The sequence below is a fragment of the Colossoma macropomum genome, unplaced genomic scaffold, assembly GCF_904425465.1.
Source record: "Colossoma macropomum unplaced genomic scaffold, Colossoma_macropomum, whole genome shotgun sequence".
In the NCBI taxonomy this organism is placed as follows: domain Eukaryota; kingdom Metazoa; phylum Chordata; class Actinopteri; order Characiformes; family Serrasalmidae; genus Colossoma; species Colossoma macropomum.
In genome coordinates, this window is record NW_023495007.1 from 1,684,331 (window position 1) to 1,690,330 (window position 6,000).

Sequence of the window (6,000 nt, forward strand, 5' to 3'; positions counted from 1 at the left end):
GCTGATGAAGGTACAGTATTAGTAGTGTAGCTGATACACTATCAATAGTGATCTCATTCTACAACCTTTATGTTTTAAATTAATATTATAAAAGAATGGATTGTTGATTTAGTTTAATTATTACAACACGGCAACAATTTTATTCATACTACAACTGTAACAAAGAAATATTATAAGGTGTTCCAGCACAAATCTAATTAGTGAAACCGTTTCTTCATACAGGTGTTTTGAAGCCAGATGTCTGCTGACTTGACTTTCATGCAGTCGGTGTCATCAACAAATGCAACATTTATTCGTCCCTCCAGCTTTTACATTACTGGACTTCACAATGTCCCACATGCAAAGTACTACTATGTGTTTCTGTGCTTTGTGTATGCAGTGACTGTTTTGGGGAATTTATTTATTATGGGCACCATATACATGGCACACAGCTTACACACTGCTAAGTTCATAGCTGTCTTCAACTTGGCCTTGTCTGATCTGTGTGGAAGCTCTGCTCTCATTCCAAAGCTTCTGGACATGTTTCTGTTTGAGAATCAGTACATATCTTATGAAGCCTGTCTAGCAAACATGTTTTTTGTTTATGTCTTTATGACCCTGCAGTCTCTTACTCTGCTTGCTATGGCCTATGACAGGCTAAATGCTATATGTTCTCCACTAAGATATCATGCAATTGTCACCAAACCAGCAATGACTTTGATCATCTGTGTTATGTGGATTCTCTCTCTGAGTGTCAATACTCTGATGGTAGCTCTAGTTACCAGACTGTCCTTCTGTAGATCCACTACAGTTCACAGCTATTTCTGTGACCATGGCCCTGTCTTTTACCTAGCCTGTAATGATTACTCCATAAATTCCATAATTGGCTACACTGCTTCACATTCCATTGATACTAATAGCTCTCTCATATGTTTGTATTGGTTTTGCATTACAGATCTCACATGTTGTTGAGAGAAACAAAGCTATAAAAACTTGCACCTCTCATGTCATATTAGTGGCCATGTTTTATCTACCAGTTATTGGTGTTTATACTGCAGGTCTTACAACATTTATAGATATAGATAAAAAAAACATTTATTCTGTAACCATTAATAAATGTTACGAAAAAGGGACACTAACCAAAATGTTTTAAGTCTGCTTGTAATTAAGTTGCAGATTTTATATTGGTTTAAATGTTTTTTCAGTGCAACCCAAAGCTACATTTAAAGAACACTGGTGTTGGTGTTTTAATTGAGTCCTATATCAGTAATATCTCTGAGATTTTATTATGTGGCATAAATATTTTGGATAAACACATCCCAAATATGACACATTTTCCCTACAAGTTGCTGAAAAATTACTATGTGCTTTCATAATCACTAAATTCAAGTACTGCAACAACTTTCTGGCTGGATGGATGCTTTCTCTCTAAACAGCCTACAACCAGTTCAGACTGCAGCAGCCTGTGTGCTTACCAGAGAAAAAAAAAGTTTCAGCATATTACACCAGTCATATTCAGTTTACACTGACTTCCTGTTAAGTTCTGCATTGACTGCAAGAAGGTCTTCCTTACGATATTTAAAGCTCTTAATTTTCCAGCTCAAGTATATCTTACTGATCTGTTGACAGGGTTGGGAGGGTTACTTTCAGCACAGATTACTGAATACATGTAATGTGTAACCAAGGAATTACTATTTTAAGGTAATGTAATCTGATTTTCTGTGTAAACAAGGCAGGAAACAGGAAGACTGCACTGTTATATGAGACAAAAACAATACATTATAGGTGACACATAACTGCCAATGGCTCAAACAGAATTTCAAACCACAGCCATCTAAGAGCATTATGTCAGTGACATCGCTGTAATGAGGTTGACAGCCATCAATTAGCCAAGTAGCTTACTTCATTGTAGCTTCCACAATCAGAGAAAAAATTACATTTTAAACACATAACTGCTGACCTTGCATTTAACTGCCCATATAACTTTAACGGCTGAGAGCACACTAAGGTGGCTAAAGGCTAATTAAACAGATTTCTACTTTTTCCAGCACTAGCCATAGATGCCTAAGACAAATTATTGATGACTGCAGTTTTCTTGTTGTTCAAAACTGATCTTTATCTTTACCACTATCAATTTTTTTCCACTTATCAGGTTCACCATACCTATGCAAGCAGAATCCTATGCTAGGAGTCAATACAGATCAGTTAAGATCAGTTAAGCTCCTACAGTCAAAACAGTGGAGCAAAAACTGTTGTTCCATGCTTCTTTGATGGCTATATGCAGTCGTTTAAATGCTGCCATGCTGATAGCAACTGCTTTGGCAGTCACGTTTATTTGTGTAATGTCAGAAAAAAAGGCATAGAATGCATAATTTTTAATTCCGCTCTGTTTATAGCTAAAATCTACAACTCTAAACCAGGAATTTTATCAGCACAATGTAATGGCAAATAAGGGAGCACTGTAAAAGGATTAATATTCAGTTTGAGATATCAACATGGCGATATTCCTCTTGCAGTTCATTATAAACCAAAGTAAATTTAGTGTCATTGTGGGTAATGTTAGGAGCTGGCAACTTTGTTTAATAATTTAACATTGATCCAACACAGGATTAAAGTTTACAGAAAGAACAATAAGCAATTTATTGCACCACAATCTGCTTGATTTCTGTAAAGAATGCAAAACTCCTCCACTAAAAAGAAGCCCATATACAATTTGCATACAACCATTTAGACAAATCAGAACCTTTCAGAGCAATGTACAATGGTCAGATGAAACAAAAAATAGAACTCTATCAACAAATTAGCTTGTCATGTTTGAAGAATGAGGGGTTGCACGTGTGATCCGAAGAATACTGTATCCACGGTGAAGTACAGTAAAGGGAGCATTAAAATATAAGGTGACTTCTCTGCAAATAGCATTGTGGCATTCCATGCCATCAATGTAAACATCTGGGGAGAAGATAGATGTTTCAGCAGAACAGTGACCCCAAACACACACACACACACACACACACACACATACACACACAAACAAACACTCTCTAAACCACTTATCCTTCTGAGTTGTGGGGGGAGCTGGAGCCTATCCCAGCAGTCATTGGGCGGAAGCACCCTGGACAGGTCGCCAGTCCATCGCAGGGCAGACAGACAGACAGACATATACATTCACACAGACATTCACCTAGGGGCAATTTAGCATATCCAGTTGGCCTGACTTCATGTTTTTGGACTGTGGGAGGAAACCAGAGTGCCCAGAGGAAACCCACACAGACGCCGGGAGAACATGCAAACTCGACACAAAAAAAGACCCTAGTTGCCTGGCCGGGAATCGAACCCAGGCCATTCTTGCTGTGAGGGAACTAGCCAGTGTTCTGCCTGATGCAAGGTGGTTTTTGCCCACCTAGTGCTTTTCAGTCCTTTAAGCATGAGAAAAATCAATAAAGAAGCCGTTTTTTCAAACATGCTGCCTGCTTCAGCATTTTTAATAAAAAAGCCACAATATGTTTTTGTTTGTTTGAGATATCATGTGTGTACATTTAGAGTAGATCTATGCACTGGAGGTATATTAAATAACAAAAAACATAGTTGTCTGTCTCTGTGTGTTTAATTTCAAACTCTTGTGTCACAGCATCTTGCCCATTTGAAGCTGTTTCTGACTTATTTTAAATGGTTTGCGAAATATCCGTCCTAATATTGTTTTCTGAGTTGCCTAGCTCCATTTGAGACTAGTGCTGAATTTACATCATCCAAGTGTCTGCTCTATCTTATGCCTTCCTATTATCAATTGCATAAGAAGCTGATCAGGAAGTGATACGATATATCTTAGCTCCTGCCAATTGAAAGTAGCAGCATGGCTGGCTGGCTTGAGTAGAATTCTAGGCTGCCTTTTTGCAAATTTCTTATTGGTAACATTAGCAATATATTATCATGTACTTTCACCATAATACCAAGTAACATAAATTATTCAAAAAAAAAGCATCACAACAAATATTACCCCTACCTATTTAGCTAGACAGGGGGCTGTTTCTCAAATCTTGCTCCATGCAAGCGGAGATCTGTGAGATGCATTGATTTTTTTTTCTTGTTTTGGAGCATTGTCAAAGAAATTTGAAGCTATCACTATTGCAGTGTGTATTTATCCTGCTTTCCATTGACAATCAAATTATTGTCAATTATCATTTGAATTCACCTGCCTAGCCAGGCTAAAGTACAGCCTCCACATACCAGAGTTGTTTTATCACACTCTTATGCATTCTTTTCTCATTAAGCTAAAATCATTTTACCTGTTATGAGTGGGTAAATAGGTCTGTAAGTTTAATATTTCTAAGGAAGAGGTCTGCACCATAATCAAAATGACAGAGGATAAATATATTTTGTTTGACAAATTGACAGAGGGTCTATCCCATCACACCAAATAAAAGTGGCAGGAAATCACTAATACGGTCAATGCCGTCATGAGCAATCAAACATCTTTACTCGTAATTAAGGATGAACCATTTTTCCACCATGAACCAACCAGTCTTGGCACATGGAACACTGAAAAAAACATTTCTCCTGATTGCCAAGGTGGTGCTAAAAGTCAAAGGAGCTTCATATTCTCCGACCTCAAGAGCTGTTATTTCCTTTGGATGTATCTATGCTGTGCCACAGCGAGCCGAGAGTGTATGTCAACAGAGTCGCTCATGATGAAGCATGTGGACCAAGCGTGGGTATATTTATCGTCTTGGTACATGCTGTAGGTCATCCTTCTCCTCTCACCTGGAAACAGTTGAGTGCAGCTCCTTCACTAGGCCCCAGCTACCATACAGGCTCTTGATACACCGAAAGCCACCGTATTCAGCATTTGCATGCTGTTTAGGATATTTGCATCATCACTGGCATAGTTCTGCGTTATCACTATTACTACTTAGTGCTAATTTACATCAAGTTCATCATAGCTGACTATGTGCACTGTTGAGTACTGCTGGGCACTTGCTTCTGTGGTGCTTCACCACTAGCCAGCCACTACCGCTGCTATGCGGTCATTGGGCTAGCTCTCACTTGTTAAGAATTCTCGCTCTGCCCACCAGACGATGGTCCCTGTGCCTGTCATGTTTGGGTTTAGATCACCTATGTGTAGTGTCCTTGGCTATTTTTGATTCATAAACTGATCTGAACTTCCTGGACATAGCAGAATTTTCTTTCACTTCAGAGACAACTGATTTCTCCAGACAGCAGGATGTCAGCAAGAAGAAACAGCAGCCGAATTTCTGACTCGGAGTGCTAAACACACTATCCCAACCCCCATTTGCTCTCACCTCAGAGCCATTCCCACTCTCACCCATAGGTCTGGAGACCTTCTGACTAACATATAAGCGCAACATTAGTGGAACCCTTCTTTTTAAACACCCTGAAGAGACATTTGGACCTAATCAGAGTAAATTCTGGATACAAAATAAGTTATGACTTTTGAAAATTCCTTTCCCTGTGTCACACACACATCTCATTTAACTACAGAGAGAAAGACTTCTGGCCCTAAAGCAGATGTCAGAGGCACAGATCACCCTTGGGTTGATAGAATAATGGGACTTCAAAAGATGTGTGGATAGATACTTTTAAGTGCATTTTTCAGCCTTGTAAATTTTGGTTCTGCCCAGAAACTAGGCTCTTCAGAGCTCAGCTTCAAGTCCCCTCCTTTCTGGCAAATTATTGACAATATATGATCTTTATCAAATACAAAGGTGAATTAATACTAAACTCCCTACAATTACTAGTTATGTAGATTTTTGAACTGAAACACAGTTTCATTAATCTAGGTTATTGTGTTGATCTTTACTTATCCTGTAACTTTCCATGTCAGCATTGTTTAGAAATATTAGTGCTGATTAACTTGAGCTTATTTATTTTGAAAAATAATTTCCTTTCTTTAGTACTCATGTCCCTTACAAGTAGCTATGTAATACCATTAGATATGATAATCTGTAAGCTCAATAATTACTTGTAATAGTTAATATCGAAACAATAATGTTTTATGTATGAAAT